The sequence below is a fragment of the Opisthocomus hoazin genome, chromosome 6 (genome assembly GCF_030867145.1).
Source record: "Opisthocomus hoazin isolate bOpiHoa1 chromosome 6, bOpiHoa1.hap1, whole genome shotgun sequence".
NCBI classification, from domain to species: domain Eukaryota; kingdom Metazoa; phylum Chordata; class Aves; order Opisthocomiformes; family Opisthocomidae; genus Opisthocomus; species Opisthocomus hoazin.
Genome location: NC_134419.1, coordinates 6,972,473 through 6,995,377, shown reverse-complemented (window position 1 = coordinate 6,995,377; position 22,905 = coordinate 6,972,473). Strand labels below are relative to the sequence as shown.

Below are 22,905 nucleotides of genomic sequence, written 5' to 3'. Positions count from 1 at the left end.
CCAAACCTTCTTGCCCTTCTCTCTGCTCCACCTCTAAGCCAGGACAGAACTTGCCTTCAAGAGGAGTTGTGACACTAAGACATTATTCTGGCTGCTGAAAATGCGAGTTTCCATATTAGAGTTCTTCAGATCATTTTGCACTACTTAAAATTTTGTTTTCCCTTCATTGATGAGCATCTCTGATCTCAGGGATCAGCTGGTCATGCCCTTAGCTTGGCACAAAGGAATGGAGAGAAGATATTAGTAATAAAAACAGGGAAAAAAATAGACTTTAAAGTAAGAAACAAGAACAGCCAAAGAAGAACCTGTTCTTGGTGTACCTCAAGCAGCAATGTGCACTGCTGATCTCAGACAGTTTAATAATTTAATAAATTGACAGTTGACTTCATTAGTTAGCAAATACATTGGCCTGCTGGCAAAACCCAAGACTCCTAATTTTCTTTAGAGATAGCTTTCTAATAGCAAAGCTATTAAATATTTCCCTTTTGCAAGAAGCACTTTTCATGCTCAAACGAAAAGATTAAAAAAATCCAACAAAGAAGTGGCTAAGTCAGTTAAAATATTCCCCTTTTTTCTATCCTGAACATAACATCTTCTTTAAACTCTATTGTTTTCAGAGCTAGTTGGAGAGTGAATGATGTACAACATTGTCCTGTCAAACCTTCCATCCCACCACTGCCTACATCAATAATTACCCTGTCAGTCTGTGCACGCGTTGCCAGTTGTAGCGCAGTTCAGCTCCCCTTCATTTTGCATTAACAGTAAAGGGTAAGGTCAGGAAAAAAACAAAAAGAGGAAGAAAAAAAAAAAAGAAAATGAATTTGCCTTTCCTATAACCCAGAAATCACACTGAACTCTAATCTTTGGCACGGTTGCAAGCAGACCTCTGTCTCTCAACACAGATCCTCTACCTCTGCTTACATCCAGGGATGCCTACTCTGAAAACCTAAGTCTGGCTACAGACAGCCTTTAAAAATCTATCACGAGCCACTGTGTTCCCCCATGATTAGTGATGCATGAAGCTTTCAAGGCAATTCTGATTCAGGCAAGCCTTAGGAGAATAAAGCACTCAGAGGTAACAGCTGACCCAGCACAGACTGGTAGCAACGTGGCTGGGAATCAGCGAAGTTCAAACACAGACATGCTATGGGAAGAAAGAAGAGTGTCAAGGAAGAAATGAGAGTTAGGAGGTTAAGGCGGCACAAGCTAGGCATGAATGGAAGTCAGCTAATTAACCCTGAGAAATGCAACTTTTGAAAGGAAAACTTGTTCACTGCCCTAGATCAGTGATTCCGAAGCCTTGTGGGCAAACAGATTGTTGAGCAACTTTCAAACTTTCTCACGGAGCCACACAGCTGACAAATTGATGCATTTAACTGCTGAATACAGCACTCAGGGCCCACGATGGCCTTGCTGAGCAAAGGTGCGCAGCTGGGGAACAACTGCCTTAGCCTTCCTCCACCAAAGTGTGAATTCTTACAAGCCTTTTGTCATTTATTCAGGTACCAGTCTGCCCGTGTCACCCCTGAGCCTAAGTAGTGCAGCCTAATTCACATCACCTGGGCATCCCATGGGCACACCAGTCCCAGCTCTGCAGCCTTGACTTATGAAGCCTATCCCTCATGGCCTGGCTTAGCAGAGACAGTCGAAAGAGCTATTCTCTACAGAAATGTAGGTAATAACTCTATTCTCCTGATCTGTAGTCATACAGTAGGCTTTTGGTCCGAATACATTGCGGCTTTATCAACATCAACCTTCTTCACTAAAGATTCAGTGATAAAATACTCCAGATTGCAGCACATAATAAATCAATCATACCTCCCCGCGTGATTTGTAACTCAGCAGTTTGAAAGCATCTTGGAACAGTTTCTGCACAGATACTTTTAGACAAGACACACATTTACTTTTTATTGAATCAAACATTATTTGACTGTTTTTGGTTCACAGACACTAACGACAGAGTTTTTAGACTTTCTTCAAATCTGTGGCACTGTGACCCTGAACTGTTAAAAAGCCTACCAGCCATAGTCACCTTGGTCCCTTGTCAAATTCTCAGGCGAGCAGCTGAGCACAGCACCAGCACTGATTTATCTATTTCTCTTCCCATATACTAATTTCTAGAATTCATCATAATATGCATACCAGAGTGCTCCATTCCTATTACAGTATATCCAGAAACAAATTCCAGAAGAAGGCTTACTTCATACACATTCTGGCACACTTAAGCTCTTGACTTCTCCACTTCCTTTGAAGCAGATTAATGCTCAACTCAAAAGTAGGTTTTTAAGCACCATTTAAAAACCAGTTCACCAGACTATATCACAAAATTAACAAAAATTAGTTACCAGATGTCAGTCTGATCTTGAAGACAGGAAAAATATTGTACTTTGTAAGTACTGAAAGTAACTACAAGAATCATGCAAGTTAGCAAAATGCCTCTGCAAAGGTGGCTCTGTTTTAAGGGGCCAGTACACAGACTGGAACCAAGAGTACTTAGCAGATCAGAACATCCAGAATGAAACTGGGATGAAGCCACTGGCCGGCTACTTTGGTAGAAGGGGTGTCACGGGAACAAAAAGATACGAAAAAATCTTTAATGATCCTCACAGTAAGTGGCTATACACTGTGCCCATTTAGCAATCACAGACAAGAAATATGTGGGGTCAACTTCCATCTCCAGTTCTTTCCAGAAAACCTCACTTCCACCAAGGCAACATGAGAGTACTTGGCCTGTAAACTGAGATGTAAAATAATACATATACATAAAAACTCTCAGAAAACAGATATGTAAACTGGATTATATAAATTTTCCTGTGGCAGTTCCTGTCTCTCACTCTTATCACTTAAGCAATAACTGGGAAATTGTCAGATATTCTAGTACTATCCTGAAGATAAGCATAGTTTGCTATCTGACGAACTCCTAATGAACATACTGTTAATTGCATAACCTTCCTTCAGTACAGTAACTTTTCTGTTCATCAAGGGCATGGATTAAACAGCTTCTCTGCTTTAAAGCACTCTTGTAATTAATAATATATTCTGCCCACTTCTAAATATAACCTATAATGAGATGCTTTAAAGAATCCAAGCTGCACCTTTCACCAAGCACTTTTGATCAGCAGAAAACGAGCCAGAGTTTGTTCAGACAACAGAGCCTGCTGTAACTGTGACTTTCAGCTTCCCAGCAGGCCCAATCCTGAAAGCCAGCAAGCCTACTTCAAGCAGGTCATGGCAGCAAAAACCTGCCAATGGCAGAAAACACCTTCCTCGATCTAAAATGTAGTGTCTTTTTACCTCTGGGGCTATTCTGTGCAGATCAGAGATGAAAAGAAGTATATATAAATATATCAGACACAGATAGTATATTAAAGATATTATACACAGATATATATATATTAGATAACTTCTGCTCAGTGAAGAATAATTAACTCCATGAAAACTCTGCCATCAATCTGCCTATCAGGCGGTAAGCTAATACACTGTGCAAAATCTCCCCAATTACATTTTCTATCCACATGCCATGTTCACTCTCAGAGGTTTCTCCTGGTTTCCATCTGTTGAGGAAAGACAAGGATCACAGAGCAGAAAAACAGTTTCTTGATACCTTTGAATGTCTTTGGAGCTCTACAAATGATGATCCACTGTTGTGGAGGAGGAAGGAGAGTGGCCCTCCCCTACCCACGAACAGACTACTTTCCCCTAACCGAACAAGGCGATTTTTGACCTGAAAATTCCCTCCCAGTGAGCTGGACACTCAACTGACTCCCAGATGGAGCACCTCCCAGTGGCAGGGCTTACTGGGGCTTGCAGCAGCTGGGCTAAACGTCTTTACGTATAAAACTGTGCAGCTTCACTGACATCTGTCTGCACTAGCTCAGAGAACTACCCATGTTTAACAGCTACAGGACCATTAAAATCAGCTGAATGTTTGTACAGCAAACAGGTTGTCATTTCTACATCAACACCCCACTTAAAAGACAGGATATCTTTACGACAGGTATCTATTTTCATTTAAAGACTTCTGTTGGCAAAGATATCTGGACAAGTAAGTCCACTTGTTTATTTACCACTACAGTTAAGAGCTGTATCTTATCTCTAGTTCTAGTCCTTATCTCTAGTTCTTTTATTGAGTTTCGGCTTCTGTTCACTGGATCAAACTATGCTGTTTCTTGCTAAGCTAAAGAAACAACTGTTATGAAACCTCTAAAGAGACAGGTGTGAATTGATAAAGGCAACTCTTAGCCTTCTCTTCAATAAATCAAATACCCTTCTAATAAGGCGTATTTTACAACTCTATAATCATGTGAGCCTTGTAAGATTGTTCACAACCCCTTGTCTAACAACCTTTCCACTTTATAGCTGCTACCGACATCTTGTACCACCTCTGTCACCTGTTCTTCAACGTGTTTAATGCGGCCTCTAATTGTTCTGTAATCTATATTTTTGTAACTTTAATGCTGAAGTCAAATCACATATTACAAAATACACATAGTAGCTTATTAACGCACAGTATCTTATTAACAAGGCCACGATTCAATCAAGAAACAGTGAAAAATAAGACAACTCCTGTTTTCCCTAAAATGTTGACACAGATTTAAAAAAAAATTTTAATATTGATGTATTAAAATCCATTATCAGCCTTTCTATGGTTTTGTCCAAAACTAAAAGCAGCATGCTCAGCACATACAGCTCTTGGAGCTGAATTGTGTACTTTTGCAGCAGTTAGGAACTCAAGTCTTGGACTGCAGACCTTCTACAGCAAGTTCTGTACTGTGGTCTGTTTAACCTTTTAAACTACCATGAAAATACCAGCTTTTACTAACTTATGGAAACTTCCACCAATGTTCTAATATCTGTTAAAAAAAATAGTAATAAAAGTTAAAAAAAAAATCAAAATACAGATCAGAAACCTCACTGGCTGTGTCTTTCAATGAGAGTTTGGGACTACTTCTGTTCTATAAACACAAAACTTTAATAGCTACTGTTTAGTAGCAGGCATCTCGTTAAATGTGCAAATGTATCTTCTTCCTCCTCTTTCTGAACAGAAATTAGAAATACTCTCAGTATTTTCTCATGTTCTGCCACTGTAGCTTGTTGTTTCACTCTCATTGACGACTACCACACTAAACGGATTTGCTTCTCATACAGCTAAAGAATTGCTTACAATCCTTAATGTACCCGGCTATAAAATTTTCATGCATACTTCTGACTTTCCTTATTCAATGTCTTTACCATCTAACTACCCCTTGTACCTAGACTGTAACTGTTTCAACTTTCAATATTATAGGTTCTTATGCTGATTTCCTGTGGAAACAAAGCTTCCATAAATAATTTTAAAAAGCCCAAGAATCTATTTCTCTGTCCTCGTAAATTCTAAATGCAGTGGCTAAATCAAAGAAAATAACAAAAAGATAAGAGGTCTCAAGGAGAGTCCCTATAAGGTCAGCGAAAACACATGACTGGGCAGAACGCTCTGACAGACCAAGAGGCTGCCAGGTGAGCTCAATATATATCGAAAGATGAAGAATCCACGCAGGAGGAAACTGGGGAAAATGCTTAAGTGGAATTCTTACCCTCTTATGGATGAAAAAGTCAAACAAGCCCAGGACATTAATGAACAGGGAGGGGGGTGGGAGAAAAATCAAACTTCCCTAGGTCTGGTGCTCCTGAAGCTGTTTGCTAACCGAGTGACTGTATTACCTTTATTTGCAAGCATATGACCCACATAGCAAGGGGGGGAAAAGCTCACAGAAATAAAGTATAATGCACTGATTCTTAAGCACTGGTACATGGTGCTTTAACTTGTTTTTTTTTTTTTTTTTTTTAAACAGGAAGATGTTCTTTCCACCCTAGCGTAACTAAAAGAGGTAGAAAAGATCTCTGAGACAAAGTTCTGTTGCCAGTAGCAGGTAAGATTGCATTTGGTCTAGATAAAGTAATTTTTATGACTTTCAAGTTGAAAGCACCCCTCATTTCCTATGCAGGTCAGCTATAATTTCCTACACAGCCACCTAAGACTTGATGGAGTCTGATGTCAGAACTTAAAATAACTTGCTGCCCTCGCAGTGCCTAACCTTTCCAAAACCTTCTCTGACAACAAGAGAGAGTTGTTTTTATGTAGCTTTTTCCACCCACCAACCACAGGAGTGAAGACACACGGAGCTCAAGGGGAAAGGGTCTAGCAGGCTGTAAGAGGTTCACTGTCAGACTCAAGGCACCTGCCCAGCCCTGCTTCACACTAAAGACAAGAGTAGCAAGAAGCCACCACCCCGGCCTGCTAACATCAGGGACACGGGAGCCCTGGCAAGCACATGCCTTCCATTAATCATCCTACTCCTTGCAGAAAGGTCAGCTACGCTGCCGTGAGCCAGCTCCGCTGCAGTACGGGCATCTGTGCCATCTTCCCCGAAGAAAACAGATGCCAGTCTGCTAATCTGCTTTTAGAAGAGGGGAAGGATAGCCTGGCAGAGATTGTGATCTGTGTCACAATTACAGTCTAGTGCTGGAACAACACCCACTTCTGATAATCCCAGGCTGCAGTTAATAACAAAGGCTGAGTTGAACCAGTATAACCTTCAAAATGCAAAGGAAATAATCTCTTACATTTCCCCTAAAAAGTAACTGCAAGTATGAAAACTGTCTAAATACCTAAACCGAGTACCTACTTCATTTTGTTGAGGTAAAAAAACCCAAAACACCACAAAATAAATCAGACAAGAGCAGCCATGTGAAACCAGCAAAATCAAATATCCATTTCTTACTGTTTGAAACAACTCCAATATCCTGACTGACTATGCCTGGAGAAGAGTGCTCGTAACAACGTTCAAATGTATTTTGTGATTACATCAGCCTTTTCAATGAAGGTAACACTGTGAGGCCACACAAAAGAATAAAAACAGCCTACAAGTCACCCCAGCATCCAGATTCCATCACTATTTTGGAATAGTGCCTAGTCTCAACAAACCAGCGTATACAGAAAACCAAATTCCGCGAGCATACTCAGGACAATATAACATGCGCTTGTTGACTTTCAATCAACAGAACAACCTGACTTGTTCTGCTGTCTAGATCCAATTCATAATATGGTTTTAGCTGACAACACCTACACACCACACGATGTGCAGGAGCTCCAGGTGTAGCAAATGTTTTTTAAAAGACAGATTTGTGCATCCACGTGTTGTGTGTATTGGCACGTGTCATCCATGGCTGCCACAACGGTGCATTGAATCATCACTGTCAAGGACTGCATGCTACTGTTCCTCCTCTCAAACCTCTCCATTCTCTCCGTCCAGTCAGTTTTGATCTCTAAAGATCTCTGGGGTTTGGGAAAATAGTTAACCAGTTGCACTACAGAGGAAGTAAGTCAGCACATGTGCGGGTTTGAACCATCAAAAATTTTTCCTTTGGCTCAGTAGGAGAGAAAATGCCTTGAGAGCCCAAAACATCAGTCCTAGTTCTCATAATATTTGGCGGATGATAGGGATGTATTCACTCCTTCTGGGACATGTGTTACACAACAGCTTCCAGCGGCAGCTGCTTTACACTCTTTGGAAAAAACCACTTCTTCGAAGCCAGGAGCATAGGAGATAAATGAAAAAAACCCAAGTGAAGAAGAATATGCAGAATTGTTGTTAGGCTATGAAAAGGCAAGAACTGACCCCACAATCGTGAAGTTCCTGATTTTGCCTAACCATTGAACACACTTTTCTCAGGAACCTGAACCCCAGACTGTTTTTTTTTTTAATTCTTTCGCACAATTTTAGAGATGTCTCCTCCGTTTATTATGAATAACTGGGATTACTTTTTTATTTACTTTAAATTGGCCCTTTCTAAACATCATTCTATAGCTTCAAGCTATTTCCCTTCGAAATGTTTTCACACTGGTTGTCTCCCTGGTATTTAGAAATCACCATGACTAACTTCCCATAGCTTCTTAAATATATGCAAAAAAAAAAAAAGGACTTTGATTTATGTTACTAAATGCAGTCACACCACAGACTGTCTCCTGAAGTCAACCAATAATAAATATTTTATACCATATGATGAAAATATCATGGACTCCCATCTCATAAAGCAAACACAGTCATACACATGGAAACTCCTTGCTCATTAGTCTGTAGAAAGAAACTGGAATGCAGAACTTAGACACACGTGTGTACAGAAGTTGGTATGCATAAGTGCAATGCAATGGCCACCACTAGATAAACGGAAAATCTTGCACATAAGGACTCCAACTGTGCTCAGAATTCAGGCCACCAGTGATCTGAGGCCACCAACAGTTTAGATGTTACTTTTTCTGTTTTTCATCTCAAGTACTGTTTAAAAGGATAATTCTGCATTTCAGATAAAACAAGGTGTAAAGTTTACACCAGCACAGCCTGGCAATGAAAGCAAGGGAAAAGAACAATCAAAACTCTGCTTTTTCTCCATAATCCTGACATATGACACTGTTTAAACATTTCTCCTTAAACCTTCACAACCAAAACTGCTGGCTCATGAAAAGCAACAAGGAATAGTTCAAAACACACTAAACAACGGAGCATGACTAGTACTGAGATAACGTCACACTGCTATTCTGTAGTGACGTGCTGAATTCTAGACAACCCCAAAATCCATGCTCCCAGTCCAACAGCAGCTGGAAGTAGCAATAGTGACCTTTAAATTTCAGGACAACAAAGTCCAGCTACATCATGCATTAGAACAGCAAGACGCAGAATCGGAGAGCACATATGGAAGGGACAATCTGTGTCTGTAGGCTACAGAGATTCAAAACTTCCAGATTTTTTTTAAAAAACAAGACAAACCACAACTATAAAACCCCTCAAACCTTCACATGGGTGGTTCTGAAGAAGTTGCTTAGGCTCAATTTTTGTCAGAGCCTGTGCATCTCACTGCCCTCACTAAACTACTGATGTGTGTACACATGATATTAAAGCCTGGGCATGGCCAGATGCCGCACTTCGCACTAGCACTACAGAAGTAAAGTCTGCAAAAGAAATTGCTTCCTAGAAGCCATTAATTTAGAGCATTCAGCTTAAAAGAAACCACCTACACTGAAGCATCCAAAAAAGGTACATTGAAGAACTGGTAATCTTTTTCAAAAGTCTCAGCCCAGAGCCTACAGATACTTGCTTCTGCACTTCTGAGGGTCTAGGTTTTACTTCTTGCCTACACTCCTTAGAAAATGGTAACTTCAGAAAATATCTTTCTAAAGAGATGTGAAAAAAATTAAATTGTGAAAGAGCAACATTCAACTGAAAATGTCCCCATGTGCTAAACTTTTACTCAGTTAATAAAAAAAAAAAAGGGCAAAAAATCAGACCAAGAAGAGTACCACAGTTAAGAGCTTTTAAGCCTGTAGTAAAATCCAACCACAATTCATAGCCCTGTTATTAGCCGGCGTCTATCAAAGAGGAATATAATCAACCGACGTACTCCAATCACCTGGTACGATACAACAGCATCACTGTGAACAGTTTTGACAACTTCACACCACTCTGTTTTTGCAGACAGTGACACTTTTAACCACTTCACTCACCTACAGCCCTACCACGAGGCAGCAGCAGAGCCAAGACAAACCTAGGTTTCCTGACTGCCAGACTGGCATCTCAACAACTTTCCTGAGCAGTGTCCTGCAAGTGACCTGAGAAACACATACCAGTATCTTAATTTGCCACCACTGCCTCAGCGTGGAAAGCAGAAGCAGCTGTGCTCCACCACTGGCACGAGACTCCTGTTTCGCCCACCCCTCCCTTTCGCCCTCCTACTGCTGCTCACCCTGCCCTTAGGACAGAGCACCCTCTCACACTTCTTGCTCACGCTCTTTCTCTTCCTCAAATCTGCCCTCACAGGCTACTTTTGTCAATTCTATAATAAACTTGTTAATAGAATTATGTATCTATGTATCTATTATATATCTATGTATATACAAGGGCAACAGTCAAGCCATGCTTGGCGTCATTTGAGGGACCCCTTTGACCTTACTACTATAATCTTTCTTCCACTCCTGCTATTACTCTGTTTCATCAGTCTTCTTGCTGTAAGTGAGTCTGTGCTGACATAAAAGCCGCCCTGCCAGCCCCCGCGTGAGTAAGCTCACCTCAGTGGTGAGCTTGGTGCTGGCAGGCAGCTGCACGGGGCTGGGCAGAACCCCACCGGCTTCAGTGATGCTCTGTTGCCAATGCAATTATTTAATTGCAAAGGAAATGGTGAATAGTGTTACGGGACTCACGTTTGATCTGCTTTTCTGAAGTACCTCATGCACCTCTTGGTGCTGAAATAACCACGGAGTTTAATCACGGTTTCTAAAGTGCTTGGTGGTTATCGAAGTACAATTTAGAAGGGGTTCATAGTAGAGTAGTTAAGTGCAAAAAGTATTTAAAAATGTGATTTTAAGATTGACAATGTTTCTTTATTCCCTTAAAAGCAGTTTAGTTTGCTGCCTGGCTTGAACATAATGGATCGGGAACTGTTTCTCTGAGTTTCACATCAGATAAGCAGTGAGGTAATTATGGAAACAGAATGGAACTTTAATTATGAGAAACACCATAGATTGTTCTATTGTGATCTTCCGCAGCATTGCTTTTTCTTATAAATGAGCATACTGTGCAAGCTGGGAAGAAACCATTGATTAAAATAATCAAAAGCCCTACTAAAAACTTAGACACGTTTTTCCTTTGTACAAAACAAAACATTGTATCTGACTGGTTGAGAGATTTGAATTACCTCTTCCAAAGCCTACTTTAATTTTTCCTCACAGATTAATTTAATTAAATCTATTATTGGAGGGTGGGGTTTTTTCATTTTACATAAACTATATGAAAACTTGGTGTACTCTGATAAATCTAGAAGATCAGAAAATTTTACCAATAGCTTTTAATCTTGATTTCCTCCAATCATCTCCAGCTGAAACAAACGGTTTGATTAACACGCTGCTTCCAAGCATGCCAGCAATCAAACATTTTAAAACCGAAACATCGGCAGTGGCACTAACAGGTACCTGATAAGCAGAGCAACTTTTCAATTCCTGCTCTGAAAAGCTGGAATATCATTAAACACATGGCCAGAGAGGTCAGAGACATAGGGAGGAGTCCATAATGGGAGTTATCGACCATGCCAGGCTACTAACTGAATAGTCACCACTTTTTCCCCAAACAGCTGGGTTTTGTCAGCAGAGCAGGGGCTCTGCAGTTGATGCCAGCCCAGGACAGCCACATATGTACCAGTATTTCAGGAGAGATCGGGCCAGTGGAGGCAGCACCACTTCTCCGGATGCTCAAGAGTATAAAGGAGACTAGGGGGTTCATGTACAAGTGCACATGTGCGTGCTGGCTCCTTCCCTTTCTCTCTCTGGCTAATCAAGAAGCAATTCTGTAGCCTGGGCGCTGGGAAGAAGGAACGCTCACAGACCACACGCTGGGCTCCATCGAGAGCCCACGGGTTACAAACAGCAATGAAAACACAGCCTCTTCAGAAGTCTCCCAACTGTGGCTAAGTGTCCAACACGCCCGTGCGGCTCTCTGAGCCTCTGTATCAGCAGCTGCTCTTTCATTTTCCCTCTTCCCAGGCTCATTTTCTTTCTCTCGTTCACAGAGATTACTCCAATTCTAATCAAAACAGGGAGGAAAAAGCCCCACAGAACACTACAGGGACAAAATTATACAAAGGATCAAGGAGCTGAGTAGCATTGAGACCATACCCATTTGTGAAAGAGATTATGGTTGCAAAAGTGCTTCTTATCAATAGCAAAAATAAAGCCACTAAAGGTCCCTAGATGAGCAAACCTAATGAAAGCTGTGAAAATGAGTGATAACAATTGTGAAAATAAAAATTATACACTCTCCAGGAAACTGCCAGAATTAATTGTAAAACATTTTTTCGTGCTACCTGAAGCCTGCACCTTTTTTTAATCCAAATGAAAAGCTTGTCTAAGTATGCTGCAACATATTGGTATTTCACCTTTTATCGGCCATTACAGTGTATTCTCTCTGTTCTATCAAAGGATCCAAGTACATCAAACAGCACCTAGGACTTTTTAAAAATTCATACCGTAGAGGAAAAATTAAGTGCAGCATCACACTCTGCTTTACACTGTCTTCAGCGCCCACAGCAGCTGAAAGGAGGCCATCCTGCACCGCTGCTGGTACCAGCTGGATGGCCACAGGGAGGCAACGGCCTCATCCAGATCTCAGTGCACACTGAGTGAAGACGCTGCTTTTTCATGCTCAAGTGACAACTCTTCTGAGGTGTTAAAGGTATTAACAAATGAATTCCTGCTCAAAGGGACCAACAGAACATAAAGAACCCAGGGCAAAAAAAGGATTCAGTAGACAATTGTAGACTTAATACATGTCCTCACTCTTATATGTGCAAAAGAAAGTAAGTCTGAAAAGGCTCTGCTGCTCTTGCTATTAAATAATTGTGTTTCTTATCTTAGGAGTGAACATTTCATCTTTTATATACATACAAAGAAATCCCCACCTGTTTTCTTCTTCAGAGGATGGAATAGGAAGCTTAGATGGCAATTTTAATTGAATGCGTTCAGGCTGTTGCACAAGAATAGTGGTGTGGAGACCTGTGGCTGAGAAGAAAAGACTTTCCCCTACCACCTACACCTTTACTTCATTACAAATATCCCCGCTGGTTCACACAACTCGGCTCCAGGTTTGACACTTGTAACATGTCCAGAGGCAGGAACTGAAGCAGAAACATATAAATTCTAGCATAATTCAGCATGTGAATTGCTGTTTCTCATTCACAACCCATACAGGGCCAAAACACCTGCTGAAATGCTTGAATGGCATACCATTATTTTGTTGTGTCTGTGCATTTCTAAATACACATGTATAACTTTACCAATATAAATGCACACACAGTGACTAGAAATGAAATTGCTGACAAACATGCTAGACTGCTTCTCCCTGTACAAGAAAAAAGGGAGAAGCATGGTTATGTTTGTGCTAAAATGATTAGTGTTTGCAACCTCTATGCCAAAACAGAGAATTCACAGTCTTCATACAATATCTTGACTCTTGTACAACAGTACACTTAGCGAACTGAAATGACATGGTAAGATGACTACGCTAGCAGTATAAGCCAGAAAAATGGTGCAATAACTGTCATGAGTCCATTCATACCAGAACATGTAAGCACGTCTGCTCTAACAAAGCTACTAAGTCCTCTGTATTTTAATGCAAAGGATTCTTAACATGTTTTAATACGTTAAAACACAAGACAGAAAGGGTGAGCTGAAATCTGTCACTTCACATACAGCATCCCTAGACAGGGGGCTAGAAGCTATTGCTAAAGCAAAGCCCTGATTCAGCCTCTCGGCAGCCATGGAAGCTCACTGCATCCCAGAAAAGCACAGGGTGAAGATCCACACTGTCCTCACATGTGCAGACAGCGCTGCCAGTGACCAGGCCTCACCCCAGAGCACAATCTGACTGAAAGCATTTCAGAGAATTAAAAATTTTCAGTGCAAGGTTTAAATTACATAAATTATCCACCAAAGCATGCAGCGACTGCATATTAAACCAGTCTTAATCATGATCCTAATCCTCAAGGAAGCAGGATGGAGTATCACGAGGCCCTTATTAAAACTGCAGATAATTTCAGTGGGAGTTTGTCCTGAATAGAAACATGATCCTGCAACTGTAGAAATGGAGAAAAAGAGGAAAAATACACATCAAGGAAGAGGTGGTGGAACTAGAATTCACAGCTTGAAGATGCAATTCATGAGGATACTAAAACACCGAAGCTATTTAAATGTGAAAAATGTTAAAATAATGTCATTTGATATTCACTTCTTTTCCTCACACCTTAATTCACCCGCTTAATAAAGGAGGAAGGATTTGCTTTCTGTGCTCTTGCAGTACAATACAGCTCCATTCAGTTAGCAAAACATTTCAATTTTCAAATTATGTTTTGCCTTTCATTCCTAGAAATTATTTCCTTTTCACATCAGCCATAGTAAGTAAACCAACCGTGAGCTCCCACTCACAATAAACAAGCAAAAATATAAATATAAAAATCAGGTAATCTGAATTTCAGAAAGCAAGCAGCAAGAGAAAAAACAAAAGCACTAGGCAGTGAAAAGCTGCTTGAGTCTTTCTGAAAACCTCAGTTTTTACTAGTTCAATATTTATGGCCTGTTAAATAATTACACATACAAGAGCTTCACTTGCTCAATTTTCACTTTCCTGCTATTCTCTCCTATTGAAATAACTGCAAGATTAACTATAGCCATAAAAAGGCAGCATCAAGGCCTCTTATGACCATTCCAGTTTATGAACTGCATGAAGGCATTAAACCAATAGGAAAAATATTTAAATGCCAGCATTTAAGTACTTGTAACAGTCAACAAGCTAAAGCTCAAAGTTGATCTGAGGTACAGGAACACTGCAAATGTCAAAGCTTGCAATGTTACTTGAAAAAGTGACTGTCTCACCAGGTAACATTGCTTAAGAAAAGAACAATAAAAACATCAGAAAAGACCTGATATGTATTTTCCATTGGTTTTCCTATTGGACTCAGCCCTCTGAAAAGGTCACTTCTGAGATACAAGCTCTAACCACCTTCCTTTAAAGCAAAAACACATTTAGTTTTGAACGGGTATTACTTTAAACTTTTTAGCACTGGTAAAATTGGAGCACAGTCATTACATACCCTAAATTCATTTACATCTCTAGGTAAGTAAAATGCTGAGACCACCAAAGCCATGTAATCATCAGACAGGAGCTGTAACTCTCTGCCCATGAGCCACAGATACAGTTCTCCCGCTAACAGGGATACACAGCTAGGCTCTGAGTGCGCTGGATTTGCTTTGATGTAAAAGGATAATTTCACGCTTCAAGAAAAGGAACAGGATGCAGGAAAAAATGGCTTTGGTTCCCTACCCTGTCAGAGACGTCTTGTGTTAGTCCCTACGGTTTTGTGTCCTTTGGGACACTGAGGTCAGCTTGGGGTTGCTCAGCAAGGACACACCTGGAGGCATGCGAAGCGGCTACAGAGGTTAAGGAACCAGAGGCACTTGGAAAGCAAGCATACGCTGGCTGAGATCGGACGATTAAGTCAGGACTAAAGGTACATTTGTGAGAATTTGAAGAGTTATATACACTTTGGATGAAAAGGATTTTAAAAATCTGCACTGGCCTATAAGCCACCATCTTTAGGGAGACTATGAGTCTGCTCAGAGGCCTCAACAAGTCTTGTCCATCTCTAGCGTACTGTTAAACACTTCACAGAATCACAGAATCACAGAATGTTCGCGGTTGGAAGGGACCTCTGTGGGTCATCTAGTCCAACCCCCTTGCCAAAGCAGGGTCACCTACAGTAGGCTGCACAGGACCGCGTCCAGGCAGGTCTTGAATATCTCCAGAGAAGGAGACTCCACAACCTCCCTGGGCAGCCTGTTCCAGTCCTCCGTCAGCCTCAGAGGGAAGAAGTTCTTCCTCATGTTCAGATGGAACTTCCTCTGCTTCAGTTTGTGCCCATTGCCCCTTGTCCTGTCGCTGGGCACCACTGAAAACAGTCTGGCCCCATCCTCCTGACACCCACCCTTCAGATATTTATAAGCATTCATAAGGTCCCCTCTCAGCCTTCTCTTCTTCAGGCTGAACAAGCCCAGCTCCCTCACAGGACAGACGCTCCAGTCCCCTCATCATCCTCGTAGGCCTCCACTGGACTCTCTCCAGTAGCTCTTCATCTTTCTTGAACTGGGGAGCCCAGAACTGGACACAGTGCTCCAGATGGGGCCTCACTAGGGCACAGTAGAGGAGAAGGAGAACCTCCCTTGTCCTGCTGGCCACACTCCTAATGCACCCCAGGATACCACTGGCCTTCTTGGCAACCAGGGCACACTGCTGGCTCATGGTCAAGTCTGGAACCTCCTGCTAAGTAGACTTGGAAGCTAAGTAGCATAATAAAGACATAAAAATGAATTAATTTTCAGGTTGTATTTTGGATGTGGTAAAGCTTTGACAGAAGTGACTGAACAATGCAAAAACCATATGCCGGCTGTAGCATTGCATCATTTCCAATTATCTGACAAAATAATCTGAAATGAGAGACTATATAACAAGGAGAGGTTGAGGGAACAGCATCTGTTCAGCCATCAGAAGAGAAAGTTAAAGGAAGATTTTATTGCTGCCTTTGATGACAAAATGGGAGGGCCTAGAGAAGATGGGGCCAGACTGCTCTCAGAGGTGCATACTGACAGGATGGGAGGTGACAGACACGTCCTGCAACAAAGAAAATTCTGGTGAGATACAGAGATTTTTTCTTCATCGCTGAGGGTGGTCAAACATGAGGACAGGGGTCCACTTTGAGCCGGAGATTGGACTAGATGACCCCCACAGGTCCCTTCCATCTTAAATTATTCCGTGACTTCATGGAGAGATGATCATGGGGTGCTTTCATTTTATTCTGTCTCAATAAATTTGATCACCTTGACAATTCAAAGCTTTCATCATTAGCCCTACAAACCAGTCTGGGCATCTGGAAAATGAGACTGCCTCTTTTGTGCCTTGTCGCTGGGAGGATCCTGTAGCTCTAGAAGTGTTCCCACAGCCTGTACCTTGTCCTCTATTTGTGTTACAGATGTGGTGGAAACCTGGGATGCGGTGGAAACCTGGGGTGCGGTCCTCAGCTGCCGCAATTCAGCAGGGCTCCCAAGGGCCCACCGGGGACACTGATGGGGACCAACTGCAGGGGGACAGTGACCAGACTGTCGAAGCTGCTGCGTTTTATGCTGGCAGTAGCCAGACAGTGCAGTGGGAGTGTTGTTGAAGTGCACACCTGTACATCTGACATTATCACCACCTCATACAATTTCCTGAATGATCGGTAACCAAGTAATCCAACAGAATAGTCTTTAATTTACACGTTCTACTGCATCTACAATTCCCCACCATCTTATCACATACAGACAAACAGATCTGCTCTTAATGTTGGGGGGACAAAAGAAAAAAAAAATCCTCTCTGTTACTGCCCCAGGTCCCATAACCCGGTATCTGGCTGTGCCTGGCTGATGTGGCCTGTTTTTTTTTTCTTTTGCTACTTGAAGTTCAGCGGCCCAGTGTATGTGATGCCCTGAATGAGACAGTCCGCCCTTCTCCAGGATAAATTCTCCAAGGACAAGGAACAGTTTATTAAGCAACTTTCCACAAATGTGCAGTAATGTCACCAAACCCATTCAGTCACGCACGTGATCTGGATCAAAGGACAACAGTAGAGACATAATCTCTTTTGGGGTGAATGGGGAGCTAGAAGAGGGCTCTGTATCGGGGGGTGAGCAATACCATCAGCACTACCAACGGTTATAGAATTTTGCATTTGGGCAACTTCATAGAAAATGAGGACAGAACTGATCAGCACTGCGAGAGATCAGCATGCACAGCAGCAGCACGCAAAGTACCTAGGACCATGGAAAATGCCTATTAAAAATGTAACTGTCAAGTTTGGGTACATCTCCCTGAACGACTCATGACACGTATGTCAAAATAAAAAGGACTGTCTGAACTGATACTGTATTTCAAACCAATTCAGAGTTTGATTTTATATTCCATTTCCATTTAAAAAATCTATTTCCAGGACTGCTGCTTATTAAACCTGCCCTATTAAATCATTCCCCTATTAAATGCAATATGAATTCAGGTCTCTCTTTCTCTTTTTCTTCCTCGTAACACCCTACTAAACCTTTCTGTATAATAATTTCTGCTCTTAACTAGGAAAATGTCACATATCTGATAAAGAAATAAGTGGTGAGTTTATGCTGCCTGCTTTCCTCGATCTCATTATATATATAATGTCCTAAGGCAAGAGTTTGCCAGCTTAGATTTTCACTTGCTCTAGCCCCTTAATTTGTGTTCCCATCAGTGCTGTTACTGTTTGTTAGCATTTCTTTTTATTTTTCTCTAGAGAATTTGTGTTTAAGTCACTGGTTAAATAATCAAAATACTTCAGAGGGAAATTTAATTTTTTCTCTTGTCAAAAAGCAGAACGATTCAGTACCTGCGCTGGAACAGCATTAGGTGGATAACATTCATTTTGCTGGAGGTCTCTGTTAGCTCAGTAGGAAAAATTACTTCCCTTCCCCCTCCCTCAGCTTCAAGAAACTAGCCAGGAAAATAGTGAGGAATCATTTCATATGCATAAGCAAGGCCTGTGTGCATCAGCAGCGGCTGCACCACAGCTCCAGGGTGGTCACCAAGTCACGATGAGTTGCTTTTAGGAAGAGCAATGAAAAATCAGTCTGGGGCTCTGGCCATGGTGGGCTTTGCATTGGGAAAAAAGTACGTGTAGGCTATGAAAGACCTCCGTGCAGCTGGCAGAGCCATGCTGCTGTATAACCTTGCAGCAAACAACTCTAAGCTCCTCTGCATTTGAGCCTACTCTGAGGTCAAAAATATTTTCTGTATCTCAAAACAGCTGCTGGTGAGGTACGTGGGGGTTGCAGGCAGCAGGCTGACAGAGGCCCTAACTCGACTCCCACTACTTCCAGACACTCTGCTATCCTTTTTAACGATTTGTGGGGAGCTCCTTGCATACTAACAAGCCGGCACGATGAAGATGAAATCCATTATCATTTCAGAGCACTCCAGCGACGGCAGTTCTGTACCCGCTCCAGGCTCTCCCTCACAGCAGGAAGGGAGAAGCAGCCCTGCTTCTCCCCTGGCTATTTTCTTGACGTGTGTCCTGCAAGGCCAAAGCGGTTCACTTGCTGTACACACAAGCAGCCAACCTTTCCTGAACAGAGGCCTAATTCAGGCAATTGCTGAGTCTAAAAAAAGGCTGCTTCCTCGTCAAGGAAGACGAGGCTGGATGTTGCCATGCCCAAGTACCAGCTCTTCCCCTTCCCCACAAGGAGCACTGCTGTAGCACAGCTAAATGGTGTTTCTTTCTTCCCTCTCACCCACCACCCCATTTCTTTTCATTTATTAAGTACTTTCCTCAAAATAACTTTCTTCTCTTCAATATTAAATTCCTCTTCCCTCTCCCCCCTCCTCCAACCTCAGTCAACACAACTTCTAATACTGTCAGCTCAGTCCCTTCTGCCCCTTGCAGACAGCATGAATTTCTGAGTTCACATCATTTTGCTTCTCTTGATTTAGGGGCTCATTCTGCTTCCACACAGAAACAAAAAATAAAATAAAACACATCTCACCCCCCAACTGACAATATTTCTAATGATGACTTCAGAGAGAACAGATCCAGCCCACAGGATGCCCCTGAATAGATAGCTTCAGAAAAGGGGGACACATTTTTTTGAAACCTTCATATAAACAAAATGAGACAAAATAAATTCAGCAGCCAGATAACAGCACTGAAATGCTGACAGATGGCAGAACACTGAGGTTTAGTGGCGAGCGACACTCACATGTTACATGAATAATTCACTTGGACAAACCTATAGATGTGAGAGTATGTTTAGGTTAAGGATCTGGCTTTAAGAAAAATGAAGAAATATAAGCAGTTTCTTATTCGTAAAGGTCCATTTCAAACCAAAAGCCTGGATAACCATCTTCCAAAATCAGCCCATGCTAGAAAATAATTGACCTTCAACTAACACCAAAACCCACAATGGGGAGAAGTCCTATCGTTGAGAATTAAATGGGACTCAAAAAGATCTCCTTACTCTTACCACTCCCAGCCACATTCAGTAGTCTGAAGACAATGCAGTTTATCCAATTGCATGGATAGCAGAAGAAGCCCTAGACATCACAGGTCCAACAGAAGCCAGGCCAGCTGTGATGCCATCTTACCTATCCGACACAAGACAGGTCACGCTGTCCTGAAGACCTGGGGAAGGGCAGCATCCCTAGAGGATACGGTTAAGTACAAAGCTGAGCAACTTCAATGATCTGGGAAACAGAAAAAGGAACGTACTCTTTTGGTTTTGGAAGGGGGTTACCTAAAACAGAACAACCACAAGTTTTTATCTTTAACTGAGCATTAGTGACGGAGACACAACATCTCTAACTATCAATCAGAGAGCACAAAATGTATGAAAAAACCCCACCACAAAAGCATTCAGAAAATAAAAAGCTGTTTAGCAGGTGGCTAGACGCTGAGAGGAGCTGCCCTGTTCTGATCACATTCTAAGCTAGAAATACTCCTAAAATGCAATAGTCAGCAGTATCAACACTTTTAACCTCCCTAGCTCAAATGGGCTATGGACAATATCTCAGTGTTGCACTAATCACTAAACCCTGGATCCTAGCAGAGGTGCTGGCAATTATGTGGCCTGTCTGAAAGCAATCGCTTTTATAAAGCAGTTTGGTCTTGCCAGAGGTGAGAAATCTCCATTTCCCAACCTGCCCCTTCCCTAGGGAAACTCCAAAGCTCCAGACTTCTCCAAAGGGCTGTGCTGCATTTCTAAGCAGGAAAAGCCGAGAGCCACGGGGGCCTGCAGCCGCTCCTCAGCCACAGGGAGAACGTTCAGCCGTGCTTTCATCAGTGAGAAAGAAAATGGGACTGGAGGGAGGGACCACACAGGAATGTCCAACTACACATTCTGCCTCTCAGTACATTTTCTGGCTGTCATTGCAGCCTCTTCTTCGCCCTTAAATAACGTTCACATGCACAAAGCGCTAGGCCTTTTATGTGAAGGGCACAAATTAAGAGCAAAGCCTCACGCTCCATTTTTTTGTTTAATAGTCCACCAGGTTTCTAACTCACTGCTGTCTTGACCAACGGTGGTAGGAAGACCCGCAAATATATGTGAAATAACCCCACAACCAGCACTGTGCTTAGAATCAACCTGGTAATGCCTGTTTCCTCACAGAGCAGATCGGATCAGCTTTTGAGATGACAAATACTTTGACAAGGATACAAAACATCTGGAAAGAATGTCCTTACTGTGCAAATTAAAGCCTATAGCTATCAACAGTCATAAGATTAAAACTACTTGATCTTCATCTGATTAAGCGTGAACTTCAGACCTGAATAATCCTATAAAACAAGAAAACTTCCACAATTCTAGCTGCAGACATTTTTAAGATTCAAAGGCAAACTTTTAACTGGTACAGACAGAAACTTCTGTTGAGAGCTAGCTGAAAGTCAGACACAGGCTTGTACCGAGTATCCTGTGAATGTTGAGACACAAGTTCATGCATCCATCACACAAAAATTGATCTATTTTGGTTAAAACTCGTAACAAAATCTAAATATCTTATGCTGAGGCAAAGCCTGGTAAATCTGCCTGAGACAGCTATAAACAGATAAAATACGGCATAGTTATATGCCATAGTTCTTGACCTGGTTTCAAAGCCCTTGTATCTAAAAATGAAATTAAGGATTGGTCCATACAGGCACTACTAGCTTCAGAAGGAATTCCTGATTGACCCGCTAGGCATACACTGCAGAATGGGAACAAGCTTCTCCCTGTCTGGAGGTGACACTGGCCCAATCCCATTAGCACCAGGGAGACATTTCAAGGGCCATCTACTTTTCTGAACAGAAGAACCACCACAGAAATGCAGACTTCACTCTCTTCGATGGTTTCAAGCAGAAATATCACACAAAACTGAACAAATTACTCTCCTCTGAGGAGAGCAGTCTTGCACTGTAACTATCAGAGGCTCAGGTCAAGTCTCTTCTGCTATACTTAAGTTTTAAGGCTGATTTCCCCAGAGAATGAAATAAGTACGGTAAAAATGGCAGGTGAAATGGCTAGAAAAGAAATGGAAGACGATTAAGAGAAATTGTCAGGGATCTTAGCACTGCATGGCCTATACACAATCCATGCTATGGCCTCTGACAGGAGATTTACAGAGAGACAGCAGGGAACGGAGCTGCTTATTTATTCAGCCCCCCTCCAGACAATCAGGTAGCGGAAGCAACATTAGTAAGATGGCTTTTGACTAAGGAGGATGCAAGGTGAAACACCAACATATACAGTACATAAATATGTTAATGTAGTTACTGAAGGAATTTTTTCTGTAGCCCACATACGGCTGCAAAAAATATTCCATTCGTTTTATGCCAGAGAAGTGCATTCATCTTTCTTAATTAGGGAGAAAGTAGGACTGGTACTAGGCTTAAAAATAAAAGTGTGGTTAATTTTTAAGTCCTCCATGTGTCCCATTCTGATGAAATCCGATAAAATACCTCTTCCTCCAACACTGCTTCTGACTCATGAGAATATAATTGTGAAGTACATGACTGGAAATTCAATAGAATGGCTTGTACTAGCTTCTGGGTTTGTCCAAGAACAAATCTGCAGACATAAGCAAGCACCCAGATAGAAGCCTACATATTAGTTAGTTTTCATTAAAATATCCCTGGGACTCCCTTCAGCTCCACATTAGACAACCCTTCACAGTTCTATAACAACGGAGCGTGAATGGATCTCCTCAGACAGTCAAAAGTACAAGATAAAATGCACTACACAAAAATCAAGCATCTCCTTTCACTGACTGAATCAATGGGTTTTTAAAAGGTGTTACCTGCAGTTAACATCTGTCATACTTACTCTCAGCTTTGGTTATTTTACGTTGCTTATCTTTCATCTGCTACTTTTTTCCTCATTTGTTCTCGAAGGCAAAAATAAAATAAAGCAATTGAGCAATGCTCTAACATTGTTAAGTTCCTCTGTAGTGACAGAACCGCTCCCTGCAAATCTGAGTTTCCAAAGGCCTGATCCCAGGTGAGTGTGAATCTTTGTGCGCTGCTGCTGATCACAAGCCCTACAACCAGATAAAATGTAACCGAGCTAGAGACGTTTTCATTTCCCTTACAGACAGAAATACACACTAGGTAGTGCTGCCTGCACCAGTCTGGAGTACTGGTACATTTGAAAGTTTGGCAACCATCTGATTTGAGCGACCTGAATCTTTTGTGTCTTTAATTTCTGTCCTAACGAAGCAAAAGTTGACAGATCACCCTGGAAGTGTTGGGAACAAC

The 22,905-nt window shown here is 41.7% G+C and overlaps 1 protein-coding gene across 4 annotated transcripts in view; it reads right to left on the bottom strand.

The window, feature by feature from the left end:
• The window catches only part of LRP8 (LDL receptor related protein 8), a 198,359-nt gene that overhangs the window by 55,898 nt on the left and 119,556 nt on the right, over positions 1 to 22,905 (bottom strand). The gene's annotated exons all lie outside the window — the stretch shown is intronic.